The 24,965-nt window shown below is 46.9% G+C and overlaps 1 protein-coding gene across 3 annotated transcripts in view; it reads right to left on the reverse strand.

The window, feature by feature from the left end:
- add3a (adducin 3 (gamma) a) overlaps positions 1–23,650 on the reverse strand; it is a 42,046-nt gene extending 18,396 nt beyond the window's left edge. The window contains exons 1-2 of one of the 3 annotated variants that reach the window (XM_029850597.1): positions 23,524–23,637; positions 15,079–15,118 (exon numbers count right to left, since the gene is read on the reverse strand). The gene's annotated coding sequence lies outside the window, so the exon portion shown is untranslated. Of the gene's footprint in view, positions 1–10,209; positions 10,381–15,078; positions 15,119–23,523 lie in introns of those variants that run through there. The other 2 variants (XM_029850599.1, XM_029850598.1) reach the window with 2 other exon arrangements.
- Between the last annotated feature and the right edge of the window lie 1,315 nt (positions 23,651–24,965).

The raw sequence follows: 24,965 nt of genomic DNA on the forward strand, positions 1-24,965 counted from the left end.
GGACGTATTTCCTGTAATTACTCTGATGTAGGGGAGGATTTAATCTCATGGAAAGGCATCGCACCAGTTACAGCCAACAGTAACATTTCATAGACACTTAAACTCATCCTAAACATAAACAAGAGAAAAGAAATGGAGAAAAAAAAGATGCAAACTCGAGGCTGACCACTCTCAGATAGTGGTTAGTGCAGTGGCCTCACAGCGAGAAGGTGCAGGTTCTGAGTCAGACGCACTGGTCACCAGTCCCAGATGTGTTCCTACTGGTTGGTGACTCCTGGGATAGAGTATTATACAGTACTGACTGACTCCACAGACAGTCATCAGCTCTGTCTGTAGCACCGTACACGCCTTTTACATCACAGACGTGATTCCACCAGACGTCAGGTCTTCTGTCGTGCGCACGTCTCCTGGAACAACAATCCAAACGGCTGTTGTTGCTGCCGCCTGACGTCACAGGCAAGGACACGCGCCTGCTCCCATAAGTGTCTCATGCCATCCCATAACCCCACTCCTGGTAATCATTCACGCCAGGCACGTTAACTATTGCTGACCTGCAACATCTGACGTCACACCTCTAAGTTGGTGCACCGGTGAGAGGCTGAGTGGTTTAATAGGACGCGTGTTTAAACATGCAAATGAGCTACCGGAAATGTTAATTACAGACGCTCCGGTGAGCAGGTCCGGATTAATCTGTTAACATAGAAAAACATGGACGCCGGACACTTGACAGCCTACTCTCCGATGGGCTGAGACGCTGTTAATTGGATCCGCTCGTCTTTGGAAGGCACGAACGCGAGAAAACTGACTCTAATTGCCGCGCGTCGAGAATTTGTCACACACACGTGCGCACGCAGGCATCCTGTCACGCTGTACGTTTTGACAAGATGTCTAGTTTCACGCTTGGACTGATCCTAAGTGGCCTCTAATCCATGTCTGAGGGGTAAAAAGACATTAAAAAGCAGCTAATGTTTAACGCAGTCAGACGTATTCAGCTTCACTTCCTGGAGGGTCTGGTGGAACAATGCTGTCACTGTCAGAGCAGCTGCAGAGAACCGCACACACACACACACACACACACACACACACGCACACACACACACGCACACACACACACACACACTATAAGCATCCTCTGAACTTGATGTCTGTCCTCTAACGACACCGATATTGTCATTGAAGCAACAGCTACTCTTACGATGAAGCATATATTTTGTTTTAAAGTGATCCGATTCCCTTTAGACGTCAGCGTCGTTTCGCCTGTAACTGTTTTGTTGCACCAAAAGAACCCTTTTAGCGTCTCAAATCCATCAGCGGTGCCGTGATACTGTCACATGACTTTAACTCGTTAAGTCCAACGCGATGCCTAATCGAGTTCAGTCAGGTGAGCCGTCATATCTGTTGGATGCCAAAGATCTGCTCTCAATAGTGGCGTCATACGAAGGACAAACTCATCAGATAAACACACCCACCCACACACACACACCCACCCACACACACACACTTGATTCTTCCACTCCCTTTGACGAGGATCACATGGACACTTTCAGAAAAAGCAGTTCAAGAAAGAAAAAGAGGAGGAGCTGAAGGAACCGAGGACTTAGAAGACACCAAGACAAGGAGGGATAGAAGCAGGAAGAAGCGACGTCGACTCTCCCACTTTCATTGTGGGCAGTGAAAATGCAGGTCTGCTAATTACTGAATTTGTCCGCGCTGAAGGCTCTTTTTCCCCCCACATTGCTCCGTTCTGCCCCGGAAAAGCAGTCATTCACCACTATCTCTACCGATAAACCAGCGTGGGAACGTCTGTGCTGCGCTGTGAAAGTAGAGCAAGGTTTATCTGCCCTTTGATTTACTTTAGCATGGTCTAAACATGCTGGCCGTTCATTAGTAGAGCAGAAACAGGTAATGAGACCTATTTACTTACACTGAATGCACCTCAACGGTTTATCGAAATAAAACACACATACGGCTGAGGAAGCACCATAGTTCATCTTCAGTTCGTGACCTTTAATTACTCTATTTTCTCCCCCCAGACTCAGTCTGTTGCAGAACTAATTTCAATAAATTTGAGCCCAACAGATGCTGTAAAACTACATTACGGAGCAACTGAACGTGGCTTCTATAAAATAGGCTCGATGATCAATGTTGACAAGCATATGGCCCCAAGAACCATTGGTAGATCAACAAGGCACAATAGCGAGGGGCATCTGGTGTGTGTGTGTGTGTGTGTGTGTTTATGACTATCCTTTACACAATTTGAGAAAGCAGAAGGTTTCGATATGTCAGGGTCTGGATGAAGTCATTATGCAAGACACAGCGTGCACACATACAGTTTCCATGGTAGCCCCAAACAAACAGTGTGTGTGTGAGGTGATCCTAGCCCGGCAAAAGAGAGGGAGAAAGCGAAACAGTTAGGAAGAAGGCACGAAAGTCACGAACGCCGGAGCCGTGAAGACAGGGGAACGCTTCAAAACAATCACTTCAAATAAATCGCTCCGTCCCACCAGGATCCCATGAAGCTCTCATGCTGTTCCAGCACAGGGGTCGGTGAAATCCCAGTGGGCATAAAAAGCCTTTTATGCCCCTAAAATCCCTGCTGAAAGGACGGCAACATGGAGCGTTCCCGTTGGGCCGGCCAGTTTTCCGGTGCCGGGCGCTTTTAGGGTCACTCAAAGCTGAAGACACCCACATCTGAACTTTAAAAGGACACTGACATTTAGATGTTCTGTTGATCGGGCGCCTCTGACCGCGTAAACTTTTGCCATTTTCCTCTGTTTTTGTGAAGATCGAGGCCGAAACCGCTGCTGGTGAAAGGTCGTTCAGGGAATTCAAGGGAACTTTCAGCTACTCCAAGGACTCGGCGTTGTCGCCACAAACCACAACACAATATCGCCAGTGAGGGACCGCTGCTGGGCTCAACAGCAGCGTCGAAGTCCCCCAAAACAAAGATAGGAATAAGAAGTGGAACACAGAGGAATCAGATGTGAAATTACAGCTCCACGAAAATATATTTATAGGTTGCGCAACATCCTCTTCAATATTAATGTCTTCATGTTGGAACGCCTGCAGTTAATGAAATAACACACAGACTTTAGAGACAGAAAGATGCTTGTCAGGTCAAGTCGAAGATTATTAGCAGCAGAAACTATTTTTAGTTGTGTTGCCCTCCGTTATTGGTTATTTGTGTTGTTGGTTAGAGAGCTAAGGCTAAGGCTAGGTACCAAAACCTGTGTTCTGAGCTGGATTTTCCCAAATAAAGCATCGATTCTTATGGACTGATGGGAGAAAACAGTCGGTCTCCGTATCCTGGAATGTGGCCATGAGACTTTGAAGGATACTGGTTTTATTTGAAACAAGATCTCAGCACGACTGTCACAACAGGAAGTGAAACCGGCGGAGTTCTTCTCCGTGAGTCAGTCTGTGACTCCACTATATCCCGCTTCACAGACGTGCACTATAGAGGGATAAGGAAAAGACCCGTCAGTGTGCCCTCCACATTTCCGGGCCCGTCGGGGGAGGGGGGGGGGGGGGGGGGGGTGACACAAAGCGCCCATCGCTTAAAGAGGCTGCAACTCATGCCACCGACATCCTGAGGGGAAGGCGCCTCGCTGCGCGTTCCGCGGGGCTCCATCTAACCCCATCAACATCAAATTGTTGTGTTGTCGTCATGGAGAGCTCAACAAACATGGCCGACGACAGAAAAATAGCGTCGGGGGATCCGACTGCATAGAATTCACTTAAATGGCATCAGTTCGCTGTTGCTGTCGGGATGTGGGGTCCAACAAAGGGACGGGGCATCGCCACAGCTCTGTGTGTGTGTGTGTGTGTGTGTGTGTGTGTGTGTGTGTGTGTGTGTGTGTAGATGTCCGTGAGGTGTGTGTGCATTGGCCCAAAGCCCCATCACAACCAGGTGAGCTATTTCAGCGCTGTACTGTCTGTGTTCATTCAGCTAATTGGAGATTTATTCCATATTTTAAAAGGGCTGGAATGAGTTCTGTTGCTATTTCAGTGGTCTGATTGATGATTTGCTCAGCAACTTTAAGAGCGCAGCAAAGCAGCGCTATTGTGACCGTAAACTCGCCGTCACATGACACTTGGGGCATATTCATGTGGATGATTCATCTACAGAGCTGAACTTTTGGCCTTGGAGACAAGGAGGCTTCAATCGGCGTCGTCTTAACTTTGTTTTCTTTATTAAACTGTCAGAGTGGGCCAGCCGGCTCTTAGCGGGACGCCTATCTCCAGCTGTTTCCTCACACACCCTTCACACACACACACACACACACAAACACCATCCCTCCCAGGCCTTAAAGGATCTCCATAGAAAATCATTGGGGTAAAGCCGAGTGACTCAGGAGAGCCGCTGATGCAAGAAGGAAGGAAAACTTTAAAAAGCTGACAATAACCTCAGCTGAGCGCCGGGCGCACAGACACAAGCAAAGGAAGCCGTCAACCTCGAGGATACTGACGTCAGCTTTGCAGCTAAATGTGATTTTCCTTGTGCGGAAGATAAAGTCAATTATAAATGTGCTTATTTTTCGCTGGATAGGAATCAAACTCCTAAGTGATGGACACGTTATGGCATGGACCACGTTAAATGAGGCAAAACAAGAGCAGGGGGATGAGGTTATCTACCCAAAAATTCAACCTGCAGGCATATTTAAGATCTTCCTGGCGGCTAAAGGTAACCACAAAGCTCACAACACAATCAGGAGCAATTATCTCGGAAGTATCTGAGGCTTTTTTACTTTAAAATGACCAATATTTGGTGATATCGGGCAGCTGTAGTGTAAAAACTGTGAAACATCTGACACATGATGGAGAGGAATGCGTCTGACTCGGAACATAATGATGCTAACTGGTATTCCAGATATGGAATCTGACCAGCTCCGTGTCAAAGGGAACGTTTTGGCAGGACAGCAATGCGGGCTCTCCGCTTACGTCCTAGTTAGCGGCCAATTTGTCAGGGAGGCAGGTAAAAGCGTGGCTGGAGCCCCGGGGGTCAGCACTACCGCCTCAGCTTCAGTTAGCCGGATCAAACCAATGGAGGAAAAATTGGAAAAGAGACGGCTGGAAAGAGATTTTTACTGCGCGGCTGCTCCTCAAATTGCCCGGCCCGTGATTAAACAGCGGCAAGAAAAGGGATTACGCTGATTCGTCTTTCAGCTGTTCCACCTTTAACGTGCAGAGAGAGGGCCTGCAAACTCTTAATTTCTCCCTCTCTATTCACCCCACATTCATATCATACATTACATGCGTCTAATTAACGGATCTGCAAACCTAATCACGATTATTCTTAATTTATCCTGAAAATTTCCAATTATGAGGACAGAAATAGTTTGAGAAAACGTATTTTTCCACTGAAGGAGCGCTCCCACTCATGGAATCGAATTAGCTCCTGTAAGGTCCACAAAGCCACATTTCAAATGTTCGTGACTTAATAAGCAAAAGAGTTGAACTCAGGACGTAATCCGCTCCACCAGGATGGCGTGCTTCTGGTTAGCTCATCAAACGTCCACAGTCCTGCTGTTATAGTGCGATTAATGCCGTTGAACGGAGACAAACGACACCTTGTCCTTAACACTTAAGCAAGTCCCTCGTTGGGAAACTTGTGGGAGGAAACAAGTCCGCACAAACGGTCAAGTTGCGCAACAACTGTGTTATTTAGCTGCATTCGTAAATGCTAACGCAGTGTAGCAAAAATAATTAAAATAGAGAAATCTTTATTGCCACAGCAGCCTCGTGCATTAAAACGCAGTATGGATGAGCTCAAACACAACAGTTCAATTAAAGGGGGACATTGTCCAACCCCCCCCCCCCCCCTTGACAGTTGGACCACGTATACTAATATCTCCGTCCTCTGCCAGGGTCTGTGAGTGAATTCATTCTCACATAATCTTTTCCCCGTCCGCCTCGCTGAATCCTCCATGTCCATCTGTCCAACTCTTTACTGGATGTCCAGGAGAGGGTGTCTGTCTGTCTGGGTCTGCACACATTCTTTATTCATTCCAGCTGTCCTCCGTCCACTTTCACCCTGGTCTGTCTTCTGCTTGAGTCATTTCTCCAGCATCTGTCTTCCATCTCCTCTCTCTCCGCCCACTGTCCTTCTAACTCTGAGGACAGCGTCGCGTCCTCGCAGCTCTCCGTCCTCCCCGCCCGGGCGGAAAAACAAACAGGCGTCCACATGTTCCCGTGGAATTTTAATGACTTCCATAACTCTGGCGTCTTCACCTGCTAAAGCCCGGCCAGCACGAGGGAGCGTGGACGTTCCAGTTTATCAGCGATGGTGACAAGTTGTCTGAACCTGAGCCAAGAAGAATCCTTTGAAGGCCGTTCAAAGCATCTTCTCAAGTGACAAGTCCTTTTTTTTTTTAAAAAAAAAAACGTGATTTTATTCTATTCCAGCTTTGATGATTACCTTCTCAAGGTCTCGGCCTTTTTCTCCCCCCCACAATCTCATCTTTTCTGTCTTTTCAATTTGTGTCAAAAAGAAAAGGAGGAACTTTCATCGTAATAAAAGCAGCTTCGCCACAAAGGGAGCAAGCGGGGAGCGGATTCCACCGAGCCGTGGCGAGCCGAGGAGGCCTCGGCGTCTGAAATGAGGCGGCAAACTCGAAGCGGAAGTGGCGGCGCGTCTTTCGTTCCAAAGGAAATCCTCCGTGGTTTGAACCCCCGGCGTCCCACAGGGACGTCGTTCCGACCGTTGCCAACTTCAGCCTCCTCCCAGTCGCGCACGTTTGGTTATAGTTCAGTGTGGAGGCGATGGAGCGCAGGTGAGGATTCTTCTCAGTCGCTGGGCGTTCCAGGAATTCCAGCCATGTAAATCTATAACCCAAAGCTAATGAGCTAATTTGTAGCTAACAGCCACATAAAATATGGTGAGTGTGAGCGTCTCCGATGAGCACGCCGTTTATGAGCCAGGAGAGAGGTCTAATCTTCAGCGCTTACCGGTTTATTGGTGCCATGACCCGGCAGGCTTCTGGGTCAAACTGCAGCCCCAAGAGCCTGACCTGACACAAGAATCCAGGAGGGGGGGCAGATGTGTCTCATTTCACCAGCAGAGGAATGAAGACCTTCCAGAACAATTTCCCGAGACATTATCGTTGATAACTGCGGAATGTGCACGAGAAGAGGAACCTGCCAGCTGAGTGTGGATCTACTGGCTGCACTTCCCTTCACCTTTAGGAGCGCACGAGCGTTTCATGACATCATCGAAAGGGCTTCGAGGGTCGGGCTGGGAAACGCCCGTTCCACTGCTGTTTGGATTTCTGATCTCCCCGGTTTTGTTTTTCTTTCCTTCGCAACCCGGGACCAGCTGCGGAGGAAATGACAATACGAGGGGGAAAAACAACGGATCCATAACACCTCGTCCCACCTATGCTCACGCTGCGCGCTGGAAAACTTTATCCCCCGTCCATAAACACCCCCGCGCTCGTTACCTTTACTTTGCCCTGCTCGGCCTCACTCCTCAATCCACATTTCTGCTGATTTAATCTGCGGGGCTGCAAACATCGAACCCTGAAAATGATCCAACAGTCCTTCTTGTACATATTCAAGAGGCTCACATGCTATCAGATTAACCCCCCCCCCCCCCGCTTTCCTTCCTTAGACACTTCTTCTCTCATGCAGAAGGAATCTGGATTGTGTTCTCCAACTTCAAGCCTGCAATGATTAGCGGGCCTTAGGGGAGACGGCAAACTCCCCTAAACTCAGGATCTTGTGACTTTACGAAGCCAAACTGAAGCGTTGAAACTCTGAGTCCACAGTCAAGATATTTGGGAGAGTTTATTGTGCTTATTTTATTGACTGACGACGGGAAAAGGCTTCAACCTCAGCAAATAACGCCGCTAATAACGCCGCTACACCACAACAGATCTTTTCAAACAAGCGGGGGAAGGAAAGGAATGTCTTCTTTAAAGGTTTTTAAGAAGACGGGTTCCCAGGAACGCTGATCTACCCTGAACAAAATTTAAGCCGTATTTATTTGTTTTGACCTGCAGGTGCAGGTCCAGGCCAGAACGGGTGACAAGATGGCGGCAGATATTAAGTCTCGATGCACTCAGACTTCAACGACTGTTAACTCACAATAACCACAGTGAGTTACTTCACTGAGGAGCAACAATAACGTTGATAAGCTCTAGATAAGCTAACGTCAACAACCTGTGTGTGTGAATTAAAGACAATGTTGCTGTTTGGGTGTGAAATGAAACCGGATCGCGGCGCGTTCGGGTTAGGGTTAGACGTCAAAGCTGAAACGCGCCCCATCTTTTGTCGAAGCTCACATCCGAGCGCCTCGGCGAGACCCGACCCAAGCGCATTTGGTTTAAATTAGACCTCCGCAGCAGAGCTCAATCAAATCGCAATCCTCGAAAAAGGATCCCAGCCAGCCGGACGGCTGCCATCTTTTCACTCGCCGGGGCCTCGGCGTGGCGTGGCGGCGCACAACTGGAGCGCACGATTCTTAATGAAATTTAACCGCAAAAAAGTACAAACGCAACGGCGCGCCGATGGTGCGCGTTTGTGCGCGGATAGCTTTACGCATAGCTAACTCGCGCTGCCGCCCCCGACAGATGGAAACCATGCAGCATGACATAATCACAAGCAGACCAGCCAAAGCCATTTAACACGCGCACGCACACGCGCGTGGACACACACACACAACATTACATAAACCGGTGATTTACAACACAAGTTTGACACTCGTTTGAAACACAAAGACACACACGTGGGGGGGGGGGGGAGAAAAGTGGAAACATAAGGAGGGAAACCAAAGAGGTCATGTGAGACAGGAGGAATGAGCAATATCACGGGGATAAATGACTCTAACACAAATAAATGACCCAAACTGTTAATACCAAAGCAGGCGTGTGGTGTTTAATCTCGAGGGCGGACAGGAAATCAGGGCCACTTTTCCCCGCGGCAGCACAAAAGGCGTTCCCGACTTAATGAGAAACGTTCGGAAAGATGGACACCAAACAAAGGTCTCCCCTCACCCCTCAAGTGTGGACAAATATTTGATGAAACGTTTCAGGATTTGTAGCGTAGCGGCCATCGCCATGGCAGCAGTTCCGTGGGAGCTTTTGAAGCACTCGAAGAGTTAAATCGGACCACAAAGCACCTGTTTCCAAGGGCACAGAACTTCCCAGAAATGGGATTTGAAGTGTACAATCTCAGTCCGTTATTACCTGAACCTATGCATGAAACACAAGTCTATTCAAATATTCTGGAGGAGGACGTGTGAGAACCTGACGGGTTCCTGGAGGCGGCAGGAATGGCGATTTTATCAGACTATAAGATAAAGTCAAGATCAAGTCACTGGCCAGTAACGGGAAAACCGCACCGAGCTGTCAGCTGGATCAGAGGACGGTGGAAAATACCCACAATCCCTTTGCCTTGAGCAAATACTACACCTATGGAGATATGACATTTCAGCTCGGGGGGGTTGTGACAGTTCAGCGGGCAGCTGTTTGCACTGGAGGGTGACAGAAAAAAATATTTAGTGGCCCAGAGGGCTGCGAATTTAAATATTTGAACATGCAAACAGACGCACAATGTATAAAGAAGGAAGGACACAAAGCACAGAGCAGCCAGACCACAATTCTTCCTCTATGGTATCATCGGTGCGACCAGGAAGGCCGGTCTGCCTGTTCAGGCATCTATAGAGTGTGTAATAACACACATCCTGTTCTCTATACGGAGACGCACAACAACCACAACCAATCTGGCCCTTATCAGCAGCTCTAAAATAAACAGTCACCCGGCAACTCCGCATTCACCTCCACACATTAGAGCAGTTGGGGGTAAAAAGGCAGCGGTCTCCACACACACACACACACACATGAAGGGAAAGCCTCCGTGCGTCCCAAGCCGGCGTGCCCGCCCCCCCACAAGCAGCAACACTGAGCATGCTGACACTTGAGAGGGCGGCAACTCGACTACAAAGCCACCTCGGGCCCATTCAGGGCTCCGGGCTCCATTCTTCTCCAGAGTAAAAAGAGCCCATGTGAAAGGGGAGCGGAGGGCCTCCGCAGTTACGCACGTCTTCACCTCGGAACTTTCTCATGCAAGTTGGACACGCGAGACACAGACTCCCCCCCGCCCCAAAAAAAGATAACCCACTCTTGCAGCCTTTTAAAGCACACACCTACATCTGAATGCACAGCTACACACACACATATAAATATCCGCTCTGAAAATGACACAACCGACCTGTTCGGACGGTCGGTTTGGCGTCTTCCAGCCGCTCCTCCTCTTCACCAGAGACACCTGCACTGCAGTGAGTCCTGCGACTGTGCTGCTCCTCTAACACGCCGCTCCCGTTCCAGCCCTCTTCTCTTTACGCTCCTCCTCCGGGAGCTTCTGTGGTTTTCCCCTCCGTCCTGGCTAAATCAGGAGCCGCTCTGCTTTATCTGCTCTCGCCCGTTAAAAGGTATCTGCTGCAGAGGAGTCGCGGGGAGGGGGGGGGGGGGGGGGGGGGGGGGGGGGGGGATGGAGCGTGCGAGTCTAGGCGGGGGTGGAAGGGGGGAGGGTCGGAGCCCATTTAAATTCACAAACACAAGAGTGGGGATGACAGGGTCCTGTCCCCTCAGGGGGCTTCAGCGATCCACACGGCGGGGCGAAATTAACCTTTAATTCACGGTTTCAGATTTAAAGATGAGAGGAAAATCCCGTTTCAGCCCTCGCTCACTTTTTATCCCTTAATATTTGAATTAAACACCTTTTCTGCCTCTGCACTGACGTTCAGAGGTCCTCCTTGAAACTTTCTACCCTCCACTTTCCCTCCATTAAAGGCTCCCCCCTCCTTCCCTCCCCTTTTCCCTCCTCCAAAAGACACCCAGCACTTTCCCTGATAGCTGCTTAACAACTTCCTTGTGTGAGGAATTTCCCTTTAAACAAAGGAGTGCGAGAGGAGACGGCGTGAAGGAGAAGATCACATGGCGACCAGCACAATAACAACTGTGTCTCAGAGTAACGCAGCCTCCCAGCAAACATGCGTGATCAATATCTGGCGAAGATCAATTGTGACATCATGTCCTGAGGCTAAATGTTCAGTAAGAATGGCTGCTAATTAGCTTAGCATGTAATAAAAACAACATCCGAGCAGCATCTAATTATTCTCGAAGGCGAATTTCAAAGAGGAATCGTTCAAAGGGCCCCCAGTCTGTGAGGAAGAGGACCGTTTTTTCTTCTGTTTCCCATCTTCATCTTGTTTGTCCTCACATCATAAAAAAAAATCCCCTTCGTGGAAGCATTCTATTGTCCCTGCACGTTTTGCCACAAGGTCCCATCTGGGCTCAGATTTGATCATTAATTCCGATGCTTCCGGAGGGTGAAGTTAATCATTCCGAGAAGAAATCCAGCTCCTTGTGCTGAACCAGGGTGGTCTGGGCCACACTGGGCCACCTCCGATAGCTGTCAGCCCACTTTAGACATTACTTTTAAAGGTCTGTCCTCCAATTAATGGTGAGTTGTTGTCGTCCCATCTAGATTTACTGGTATATATTTACCTCCCAATTTGAATTTTGATGTATTTTGTATTATTTCGGTTGAAAAATACAGAGGGAAACGTGCAAATGCTGCTATAAAAAGGAAATCATCTAACTAATGCGAACTAAATGTACTAGAATAACTTGATAAACTCACTCCATCTTTGTATTGTCAAACACAGAAGATGCTTCTATTTTGGACCGTTACCTGACAACAATTATAAGGAAGCAAAAAGAATCGCCACCCTCTTTAGCCGTGAAAGGGGAGCGAATCAACTCCGCCCAAAATCAATTTGGAATTAATTATTTAAGCCAAAGAGGGGAGATTGTGAGTAGTGGCTCCTTGGCCGACCTAGTGAGCAGCCAGCTGTCAGCTGGTGCGTGGCAGGGATTCCCTTTCCCCGACTCGCCTGTTAGCGTGCGTGGCGAGCGCGGTGTCATGTTTGTCTAAACTATGTCTACCCAGAGCTGCCAGATTCCCCAGACTGGAATATTAAAGACGCGCCGGAACGAACGCCAGCCTCGTCTGGAACGATTTATTTGTTCCTGTCAGACAAACATCCGAAGTGTCCCCAACGGCCACGCGCCCTCGAAAACGACCGAAATGAAACCCGGATCCACGCCCATTAATCTGGGACGGTGCATACCTGCACCAGAATAAACCTTGACCTCTGACCTCCCGAAGCTCTGCGCCCGATTCAAGGCTTCGCCCGGCATTCTCCCTGCGTTATAACTGGATACGCGTCTACATTATTTACGAGTCCGAATGCACACGCTAACGTTTTACAATACCTCATCCGAGGACAGGAAGGTGGACAGAGCGGCGCGCTTAGCTAAAAAGGCACTTATATGCTTACTTAGCAGTAATAAGCACCCTTGCGTTTGGTAATTATATACTCTCCATGTAAAGGAATACAGAAGAATAAGATTTACAGTCACTATAAAATTGTAAATCTAGGCCGGTTGTTAAAGACGAGTGTTTATATGGTCAGAGCAGACCGCAGTGAGACTTGGACACTATAAATCTCCAGTTCGTACATCTTTCTTTAGTTTGGAGTCAGTGCAAATGTAGAAAACGGTCAAATGTCCAAACTTTCTTTATTCTCACTGTTGTGTCGATCATATGGACCTTTAATATAGACAGCAGCTGTGTCACACGTGCCCCCCCCGACCCCCCCTGCAGACTATCAATGAGAAACAAAACACCAAACAGGGACAAACAAGCGAATTAAAAAGGAAAAAAGAGGACAATTTTGAATTTGAGCTCCATCAGGGCTGATTTTTTTCCATTCTTATGAACCAAATTTAGTCAATTTAACGCCCGAGGCCACCTTCCGTCAGAGGGATGGGGACGTGCTAGTTTGGGTTGGGGAGGGGGTTCCTCTCTAACTCTCCATGCTGACAGTAACAGCATATGACAGAGGTAAACACAGTGTCCCGGCTAATGGGTCCGTGTCCAGCGCAAGGTCAGGAGGACACCATTACGGCAAGAACGCACACTGAGCTGCGGACATGGATTTCACCTCACGGTGGAACCCTCTATTTACACGTTAACAACTTAAAATGGTGAAAGGTTATTTAAAATGGCTGTAAACGGGCTGAACACCGTGGCGGCGTCTTCTGGTGGGACGGGCGCAGAAATAACCTGCAAGCTGATTTAGGAGTTTGAAATCTGCAACAAATCTGACATGGTACGGTTAAGACACGCAGTAAATCTCACACTTATCGCCTCCGTTCTTTCCAAATCCCCCCCCCCCCCACTCGTTGGTATGCGTCAGATTCAACGATTTTATTTGATAAGGACACATTTTGGAACCAATTTTGGCGAGGGTGATGGAAAATGAACTTTTTTGGGGTTGTTTTTTTGTGTAATTGCGGGAAGCGTTTATTCACCTGTCATGACGTTCTTCTCAATAAAAGTGAAGGGGGAGAAAATTCTAACAAAAAAAAAGGTGTTCCACTCATATACACGATAAATATCACCGCTGTTTTCTTCATCATCGCATGAAAATGGATTTAAAATGCTGGCGGGGGAGATATACAAATGGATGCAAATGGGCGTTTGTTTCCTGTAAGTCTGGTCTGACTCCTCTTCCTCTTCTTCCTCGTCCAGTACATTTTCTCCTCTAGTGTCATGAGGAGGCTGTGGTGAATCAGCCTATTGAGGTGGACAGAGATGAGCACAAACGTGTCTGTGAGGAGAGAGCAGCCGTCTGGCCTCGCTCCGCACAAAGCCGCCGTTTGTGGCCGAAAGGGACCGTGTCAGAAAACGCGTTGGGTTTTTAAAGGTAAAAACCAGCCGCTCCCCAAATCACCGCAGATGTGTTCACGCGTCAAATGAAGCGCACGTTCAAGCATAACAAAATAAGGACAGAACCCAGAGAAGTCACACTCAACATCTGTTATTTATCCGGGACACACCCTTGCAGGGTGTGTGTGTATTGTGTGTGTGTGTGTACGCGGAGCATTTCGCTACCAAAGGGGGCACATTTTGACACACGCACGAGCACCTGGCACCCCCGGGGATTCGAGCCCTGCGGGCAACGGCCGCACCGCCGTGGCTCGCTCAATACTTGAAAATCAATAAAAGCGGATTGTCTAGGATACGTCACGTTCATCAGAGTAATAAACTTGTGTTTGGAGGGCTCGGTCGGACTTTATTACTCAATCATCTGTTACATTCGCCAAGAATGTTATGAGTTACAGCAGTGGCTCTGCCTTCAGACTGCATTTTATTGTTTATACTGCGGTTACTGCACATGCAAACACATATACTGCATATATATATATATATGTGTGTGTGTGTGTGTATGAGAGAGAGAACAGATTACTATTCTGAAGGTAAAAAAATGGAAGATGAAAACAAAAGATGATGGACTGTCATCAAAAAATTGATGCGTGGAAACGCTTGACCTGATGTTTTTGTATTTAAATAAATGGCTCATGTGGTTTGTATCTGATTCCATCCTTGGCCTTCAAATGACAGCACCTTCCGGATTCTTCCTCCCTTTCTAACCCCCCCCCCCCCCCCCCCCCCCCCCCACATCTTCCACACTGCACGGCAAAAGACTTCTAACTTTATTATATGATCTATTCATTGCATGCAAATTACACAATCATTAGACAGGTTTTATTGGATGTAATTGGGATTTTAACATTTGAGCTCATGTTAGCAGTGCCAAACAATCACATAGCGCATGTTGAAAACTTCATTAAGGGATTACATCAAAAGCCGTAAAGCCATTTTGCAACATGTTGTAATTGATGGAGCATTAGGGACTCAACCAGATGGCTCCTCTGTCATCTGCACTGTCATAAATAATCCCAAATAAAGTTGTTCATAACCGTAGAGATTCATCCTGTCTGACGGAACCAACTCAAAGTGAAGAAAAAAAACCCCAAAATATACGTTTAGGTACGGCCTAGTGAGCCTCTGGGGTTTATGGGAGACACTTTCTGCCATTACTGCCGCTCCCGCGGGCTGAGGTGAAAGGCATTATGGGATACGTAGCTGTCCCAAGCCTGCCCAAGCTCAAAAGGTCAGAAGTACCGCGCGTTGAGAGGTGTGAGGAGGAAGAGTGGAACGTCTTACCTGTCAGGCGTCCGGTTTATAATGCCGCGCCAACGTTGACCTAAGAACAGACACAAACCCAGAATTACACGCGCACTCACACACGCGTCACTGCGTCATTTACTCCTTATCTGTTTTTAAAGGCCACAAATGCCAGAAACTGGCGGCAAAGAGGCGAAGTAAACAACCTGGAAGTGAGGAACACGGTCCCTACTTGCTGCCATCTAAAACCTCGTTGTCTGCTCTGTAATTTAGCAAAATTGACACACTCAGAGATTGTAATCAAAAAGGAGACGTATGAGGGTCACACAGCCCTGTAATCTCAAATCCACGACACCGGCTGTAATTATGGGAACGCAGAACAATTTAGGAAACAGTCGCAGTGTTTCCAAGCAGGACCGACGTGAGTTCTCTTTCTCCCCAACGTAAAGAACACATGTACATTGTACTTGTGAGTCAGGTGTCAGCAGTTTCCAGGCTGAGATGGGTTCCGTGCGTATGGATACATGTCAGACGGCCCGAGGGACCCTCGATAGTCATCTGACATCTGCACAAACAGCAACTGTGTCAACACCAGGGACCGACACAGAAGGACACGTGAGCTATTGATAGAATGTGAGATTTGTTTTCTCTAAAGGGTGGCGCATCAACATTCCAGTATCACGATAACTGGCTACTGGGGATTTAGGGACTGGGCTAAAATAACACATCAGAAATACCAACCTCTCACCTACAGTGTATAATAGGTCTGAATAATGGTTTAATAATGCACCTGTGGAAAATTCAACTGGTTGGACCCCAATATGAGGCTAAAAAACAAACTCCAGAGCTCATTGACAGGCCTGTTGACATGGAACATTTCTGCTGAATGTCCCCCAGAGCTCAGTGGCCTCATCATTCCGGAATGAAGGAAGACGTTTGGAGCCACCAGAACTCTTTTTAGAGCAAAATGGGAAATTTCAGAACACGGTCTTGGTATGACCAAATACCCAGAGGTGTTTATTTGTTGCCCAGTATGTCTCAGAGGCCATGAAGACTTGAGTCTGCCAGTCTGGTCCATGGAAAGGAAGCTAAACTGCTAGCCAGGCTAGCCGAAGCCATCTCAGTCGTACCCGTCGACCCTGCGGCGGCCACAACAGTCGTGGTCAGACTCAGGCTGGACATAATAACACGCTTCCTGCTGTCACCAGAGCTATTAATAACCCCCGACTACAGCAACTGGGGCAATCAAAGCAAATTCCAGGTCATCATTCAGCGAACTGAACATTGTATTAGATACACTAATTGTGATTTTTGAGGGAGAGACGCAGAGAGACAAGAATAAACAGCACAGTTGCGTAACAGCTCTCCCCACCGACCGCCAGGACGGCCTCGGCGTTAGTGGATGTGACTGTGAAGCTGCAGGCCGCGGGCCACAGCGCGTCATTAAAGGCATTCGCATCACCAAACTGTGATTATATATGGTTTTGTCATTTGATTTTTGGTTTTTTAACCTCATTTGCCTCCATGTAGAGTTGGACAGCCCGCTGTGGAGAAGCAGAGGACTCCAGGTTTGGTGGAAATATCTGCTGAAGGAGTCATATTAATCCTTTAAAATGCTTTAAAACACTAATGATCAAATGTCAAACTGCCACCTTCTGTAGTGTGATGTGTTACATAAAGGGACCACAGTGGAAAAACCCTCTGGGATGTTTGTGGCGGGGCTTTTTACTGCTTTTATTGACTGTTGCGAAGAGTCTTGTGACTACTGTGGCAGGTTTAAAAATGAGCCCATGATGACAGTTCACAGCAGAATTATGTTGTGCATCAATGTAATGAATAGAAGAACAACTTTTCTGTAGCAACAAATCGGGATAAAAACAGTGTTTTTCCTTGATATGTCCCATTTAAGTCCCAAAGATCAGTGCTGTTTTCTTCCCCCGGCCATTTCATTATGCAGGGGGAACCCCACCCAAGAACAAACGCACTTAAATCACTGGAGCCATTAACGCATCAGCTCATCACATCCAACATTCAGCCTCGCGGTTGCGACCTGACGGGAGATTTGAGTCAGGAGTCCATAGCATATAACGGGTTCTTCTGTGGGACAACTTATCAAACGTTCCCGAAACTTATTCCATCATCCACAGTCCAGTGAGGCTGTGGGAACACTGGAAAGGCACACACTCACCATCCCAGATCCCAACCCAGCAGGATCTTCTTCTGCCAGATCAAGAAATGTTAATCCACTTTGGATAACTCCCTAAAACAGCTTGTTTGGAGAGAAACAACATAACACCAGCCAAAGAAACCGGTGGGATGATGCAGATTAACCAATAGTCCAGCTACTAAAGTATAAAAGTTAGCCATTTTTAGCAGAGTTGGATCTAAAGGCTGAAGAACCCCACATGGATCTACCAGTCAGTGTTCCACATCACCCTGATAGCCGAGTTAACAAGAAAAGAACTTCCTTTACGGATGAATCCTGAAAGACTCCATGATAGTAGAAGCAGCTCTGTAGCTGAGGCTGACAGAGAGCATTTACACTCCTAAACATGTGACATTTGTTGCCTAGCTGACATGGGGAGCAGAATAAAGTCTATAAATGTGATGTCTTCACGTCCATGCTAGCATTAAGGGTGTGGGCCAACGTGTCCTCGGCTACCTTCTCCAAGTGAACACCCAGGATTTCCAGAACAGTTGGAAAACGTGGTCCTTCCAGTGTGTCCCTTGGGGTCTCCTCCCATCTGGACGTGCCTGAAACACCTCCTCAGGGAGACGTCTGGGAGGAATCTTAACCCAACGCCCAAACCGACTCAACTCCAGACAGGAAGGAGCGGCAGATCTCCTTGGGGCACCTCCGGGATAACTAAAATTTAATTTTAAGACCATTTCCATCTTTCAGCCATGTTATTAAAATGTATTGTGGCTGGCTGCTAGCGAAGGAGCGCTTTAAATAGTTCATGGCCTCCCATAAATACCCAAATAAACCCTTTGGGGTTATAGAATTGCTTCATTTTAGACACTCCTGCATCGTCAGCAGAGGTCAAATACAGCGTGACCTCATTCTTTTGAGGTACTTTTAACTGAAATATACATATTTGCTTTCCTGTTTGGACTAAATTGGAACCCTGATGTGAACCGGTGGTCGACAAATAAAATTCCACCTCTCCGTCTCATTTTGGGAAGAGTTTTAAAAACACAAGCCCATTTGTCACTTCACCCACAACTATTGGACAGCGCACGAATCCCATTTCCTGGATCACCGGGATCAGAGCTAAACGAACGACCTCATCCTCAGGGCACGCCACAACAGCCTTTTTACACCATGAAAAGGATGACATCACTTCTGTACCACAACTGCCCTTCAAACGGCCTTCGGGCACAAGGAAATATGACGTGACCCGTGTTTTTGCCGTCCCATCTGAAGCCTGGAAGTGACCCCGTGGGCAAACGAGGGGCCTTATCCAGTGATTTCCTCCACGGAGGTGCAGGAAACACGGTCGTTCCTATCCTTCCCATTCTGTGTCCGAGATGTGTGACAGCAGCACGTCGTTCCCGACCAGACACATCCTGGGGCTGAAATCTGTCACGCTGTGTGTGTGTGTGTGTGTGTGTGTGTTCTATTATGATTACAAGTAGAATAACAACAATAACACCCCTATGAACCATCATGAATAAGGAAAAAACAAAGAAAGATTGATAGTTTTAAACAAAGAACTACTAATTTGATGGGTTTGTGTCCAATATTTAGGATATTTGGCGGCATCTGGTGTTGAGAATCCCAATGTTTTCTCAAGGCTGATGGAGGAATGTGTGTTTTCACAGGACCGTTACGAGCTCGTCCCGCTCAGAGATAAGGCAAAAATCCATTTCAGCGAGTGTGTGACGGCGTTTATGTGAGTTTGGGTGGATCTGTCCTTCACAGGAAGGGTTGTGTCGAAAACTCAATGCACAGGATGCAAAGCAACATCGCCTCTTGAGTAACCGAAGCTTGCAACAGATTCGGGGTGAGGGCGGGTGTGACGGGGTGCACGGCAAATCCTCGTCCATTTCCAGTCTCCACGGGTCACAGCAACACAACCCCAGAAACATGCCGTATCTCCACGATGATAACGTATCATCGGGGTCCGAGATGAAACAGAAAAACAGTGTCTTTGAAAGCAAAACTTTCAGTTTCAAATCGGGAAATGAACCCAAACCGCAGCAGTTTGCTTGATCGCACTCCAGAACACCTCAAAAGCACCGATTCGTCAACCGCCTTCACAAACGCAGAAAGCTGACAAACTGCTCAGTGGAGCCTAAAGGGGGCGAGCCAGCAGAATGCAGCATGCATCACTAATGACGCACACCCCCCCCCGGGGAAGTGAGAAGTCGGCAACATCCCACAGTTTCTCCCTGACACTGGCCTGAATCCAGGGCTGAGAGAGGAACAACGTCTCAACTCAGAAGATAGAGAAATCACCAAGTCACATTGCTGCTGACAAGGATCAGACGAAGGGCAGCTGAAGGTCAGAAGGAGGACACAATCAGGAAGTTACACAGCAGGAAGTCCATCTCTGCACGAGTGTTTAGGCCTAAAGAAACCACACTTGTCACTGCTAAAACAGAGAAAACAACACAACAGATGAATCAGGCAAAATGGGAGGATGCTTGGGTTCATGTTAGCAACCTGTCCTTCACGGCAACAAGCGCCTCCACCCTAATAACCGATCTGCACACAAGCCTAGCAACAAAGAAATAAAAAGCGCGTCAACAAACAACGACCGCACGTGGTTTTCGGTGTATTCCAGTGTCACCTCTGCCGGGAAATGGAAAAAACTGGAAAACCGGAGCGTCTGCGCGCGCACTTTTTATTTTATTTTACAAATAATTACTTTAATTAGTATGTCAGAGACACCGACAGAGTCACGCAAAGCTAACAATGGAGCCGATATTCAACCTGCCTGAACCTGTCCGGCCTGAACCCACCTCCATCCACCCCCGCCATCCATCAACCTCTGGGTGGGTTTGAGGGAGAACCACAACAGCAATGCAGATGGTGTGACAGTGCAATCACTCTGCAAAGCTGTTTATTAAGATTACATTAGCCTTTGTGACACAACGCACACGCCAATGACTGGGGGAAAAAGACAGGAGGGCCACAGTCCGCTGGCTGAGCTCAGGGTGGATGACACAGCCTTTTGGTTGGGTGAGAATGAGGAGGAGAATCACGATTCCACAGACAAGCTGACCCAGTTACAAACAAGACACAACAGTTTCTAACACACACCTACATCAGCAGCCAAAGAAGCACAATGCTGCCAGCACAGATCTATCTACAGGCGCAGTGTGTGTGTGTGTGTGTGTCACCTGTTGTTAGCTTCAAGTGTCCAGGAAATACGCTTTATGGTCTCCCTGACAAACAACATTTACGACATCATCTGCTGATGGTGTCGGCACGCCCAAGCTTTGGTTCCCTTTTGTGGGTACACACACGTCCACAAACTGCATGGTACCGATGCCATTCCTTCCTTGTTCAGTTACTGTCATCAAATATAATCAGCGAGTGAATAAAAGACGGTTAACCACCGAAGAACCCGCTTCTCAGTAGTGCTCATTAGCACCGTGATGATGAGGTAACAGGAGAAAGTCGGGGAGTTGGTCTTTAGAAATATGTGCCACCATTAAAATGAGTGTTACGGTTTGTCATGCTTCCGTGAGCCACACGCAGAACCTGGTAATTGAGGGAATCTCAAAGAAAGACAACGCGGTCGTGCATGAGCTAATGAGCACAAATATTGTACATGCTAGCATAGGAAATATGTGACATGACATTGTCTTCACTGACTGGTGACCTGGAACAGTTTCTAATTTAATCTCCGCATTAATTGGGACCCTCGGGCCCTGGAACGCAGGTGACACCCTTGTTCTCATTCTCACAGTGGCAGTTTTTACCAAACTCAACAGCTAAAGAGAGATGATTATGCTGGGACAGACAGAACCACAGTAAAAGATGATCCTGGTTGTCTGAGATTAACCATCCACGTCTAAAATGGGACTAATTTTAGGTTAAATAAACACTTTCACATTAGATCTGAATTTTCCTGGTATCAAAAGTTTGACCAAAAGGGAAAAAAATGTTGTGTTTATAGTTTTGTTCAGTGTATAATCCAGTGAGACTATTTTGAGGTTATAATTATGACCACACCTGCAGACACACACACACACACACAGGCAACACAAAGGTATACAAGTACGCAGGCAACAGATCATGTGTCCAAAATCTTTTTTCTAGGTCAGATCAAAGTCACTAGTTGGGATTAAAATGATCAGAATTCAGATCCATTTTAGCCTCTGCACGTGCACGAAAGCTCCTTTTACCCCCGGAAAAGGACGAAATCTGGCTGTCCTCTCCCTTCTGGTCCTCATCAAGCGCTTCCCGGCCTTCAGAGGAGAATCCCAAACAATCAGTCCGATCCCTCGCGCCACGTCGGCCGCCATACGAACGTCACTCAAAACAAAACATCGGGACTCACCAGCATCACTCGTCAACCTTTCAGTATTAGCGGGGCGCTAAATGAATCGGATTTAAGGGGTCGCGGGAACAAACAGAAGGGGGAGGGAACAGCCAGGAACTATCGCTGCAACTTGACACTGGGTGGATGAACAGCGGCGTTAGAAGTGAAAACAAAGCCTTCCATTGACACTTGTGAGGTCGGCTCATATTCTGCTTAGAAATCAGGAGCTAACAGGGCCTGGCGAAGCCATACGGCATCACATGATGAGAAAAGAAGACACGTTACGTGTCTCAAATCGGTGATTAAATCGGTAGAACAGATACACAAGCACACATGAGCAGGCTCGATATATTAAAGATTAATGAACTGGTCCAGCCAAACCTGGAACTGCCTGCTGCAACGAGCCCAGGGGGTGAAACACACTCATACACGTACGCACACACACACACACGCGCGCGCGTCCTCTCACAGAGGAAGAAAACTGAAGTCCAGAACTCCATCCAGGTTTCATAGAGGAGGCAGAACCACATGTTTTTGATAAGTCTTCTAGCAGAGCAGGATGAGGTAATGATGAGGTCACTCTTGTCCTCTGAACAGGTTCAAGTTCACTCTGTGCTTCAAATTACTCTTGGCTCACTAACACTCACATATGCTTTCAATTCTCTTTTGTTAGGTGTAAAAAAAACGGAACATAAATACTTTGTTTAAGTTAGATATCAGAAGCAGATAATACCCCAAAGAGACCTTAACAGGGGGGAGCTCCTGCTTTTATGCACAAAGACCTTCGCCGCTCACTTTAGCTCCCGCTCCCACTAACATTCCTGAGCAATCAAGTCAAACGGGCGGTCATGGCTCGTTAGGGGACCCTGCAGACTGTTCTCACTCATCCACTCACTGTCAATAACCCCTCATGCTGCGACTCCGGGGCCGCACCAGAGCCAATGATCTGAGCCCGCTGCTGCTTCAGGTCAGTACAGGAGCTTTCAGGGGAATGCTAACTTTGTCACTCTGAGAGCAACGAAGGGGTCAACAGCAGAGCACCTGTAAGAAACACGCAGGAAGGACAGAAAAGAAGAAGAAGGTGCAACAGCAACTGGTTCACTGACTAAAGCATTAATGAACATGTAGTGACCTGCGCTCACTTAAGAAAGGGAGATCAAAGTGAAGGTAGCATCTCAATGCTAACATGTGCTAGATGGGGCATGCCTGACAAAATGCATCTATCCTCTTTTTGTCATTTATCTTTCCATTCCCACGACAAATAAAGATATTTGTAAGTGAATCGGGTATGTTTTTTTGGAGAAATTAGAAATAGCAACTAATTAGGGTTTCAACTGTGTGTATTACGGCTTCTATTTCAGCATTTTCTGCTGCTTCTGGACCAATTCTGCAATCTGCAAATGTAAAGATGTGCATCTCTAGGACTGATATAGTTTACAGTATGTCTTATGTTGCTAAAATTGCACATTAATGTTATACTGTCTGTAATAAAGAACAACTGTTAAAAATGCAAATGCTGACTGACTCTAAAAATATGACATGACACATGATGTAATTCTAACCATTGCAAAGCACATTTACTTGCTTAAAAAGCATTACCAAAGGCAAATTGGGTCGCCTAACCCACTTGTGCATTTTTAATGAAGGCTCTCTTTCATTCCAGTGTTTTGATCAGGAACTCTGTGGATTCTGTTTCTAAAATCTGATCGACCTGAATTTGATAAATACCCTGAATGTTGACATAAACAGAAAGGAAGACTTAATTATCAAAATACAACAGAATACTGCAACCTGTTCCCACAAGCTGCGAGCCGAAAGGCTTTTAATGCTCTATAACATCTCAGTAAATCAATAATGAGCACTCTTTGCACAGTCTCAGCAACATTCAGCCGCTGAAGTTGCAGCAGCTCGTGGCGTAATCGCAAACAAAGTAAACATTAGGATACATATAAATATAAGATGTAAAAAATGTTAGACTTTGACATACTTGCTGTTGGAGGTCCACGGTCCACGGTGCTGGCAATCGACCTGGACGTAGCGCAAAGTGTCCCCGGACCTTTTGGCGACGCACGGTTTGAATTCAATGGTTCCGCTCAAGCGCAACGCGGCGGAGCACTTCCGCTGATCTATAGTCGCAGTGATGGCGTTCGGCTCGCCTAAAGAGGGCGGAGCCGTCAGCGCATATGGTGTGTAGATCTAAAACACCGGCTGAGCGGAAACACTCACAATATGGCAGGAAGTAGGTGTCCAGTAGCTCTCACAGGGGGCGCATTATTTTGCAAATTCCGTGCTTTGAACAGGAGCACATGATTTAGTGACGCTATGCTGTTTATTTTATCTTTGTCCCAAAAATGTAGTGGTGTTATATTAGACATCGATTATAAATTCCCTTAGGGCACCGTAACTTGAACAATGATAGAAATGTAAATGCAAATGTGTTGCGACCTCTCTTCTAGTGGCTGTAAATCTATAACAGTGATATTTGATATCTATTACAATGTCTCCATCTAGTGGCTGGACGTCTCTATAACAAGATACCTTTTTAGGAGACACTCAAATAATGCCAGAGCACAGGAACAGGTCCTGAAACAGTGCGTGTGTTACCCACACAGTCACGGTTTACAATTATTCTAAAATAATAACAACAACAGTAATATGTATATGGCATTCTCTCGATTAACGCATTAAAGTCCTTAATTAAAGTCCTGAATTTTCTTTTAGTTAAATTCTTAATATATGAAAAACTCAAGCTAATTTATCACTGCAAATAACAGCAAATAAGCACTAACATCTGAAACATAATCAAATAGTGTCACTCGAATGCACACATACTAACAACTGCTGTTTCTTGCTGCATTCCGTGTATATTTTCTTGATTTTAAAAAACACAAAACAACAAAAACACCCTGGACACATAGCAAAAAAAACCCAGAGACACGTATTTTGGCCAGTTTAGAGTGGTTAGACTTAACAGCAAGTTAAAGAACAAATTTATACAGAGAGATGTGAAGCAATGGCAGCGATCGTGAGTCTGAAATTTAGTGCACCAGTCGACAGCAAAGACAGCACTTAAGCATCTACCCACTTCCCTGGAGTGGAGATGGTTTTCCTTTCAGTTCTATTTCAGTGTTAGTCCTCTCTCCCACAATTTAAAAAAGCTGGCTGCTTTTCAGATTTTTCGTTTTGATTTATTGTTTTCTTAAACTCGTGTTGCATTAATTATCCCGACCACTAGGGGGAGTCGCTTACCACCGACGTGAATCCGCCAGAGGTGCCCGCGAATAAGAAGGTAGTAGAGTTGAGGTGAGGCAGTAGTGACAATTTATTAAAATATTTCAGCTAGTGTCATTGATTATATAAGAGTTGTTTTCCCTGCTTTCACAGGATGAAGTTAGGACCAGTTGGAATGCTCGATTTACCTGTGGATTC

Source organism: Takifugu rubripes, chromosome 17 (assembly GCF_901000725.2).
Source record: "Takifugu rubripes chromosome 17, fTakRub1.2, whole genome shotgun sequence".
Taxonomy (NCBI): Eukaryota; Metazoa; Chordata; class Actinopteri; order Tetraodontiformes; family Tetraodontidae; genus Takifugu; species Takifugu rubripes.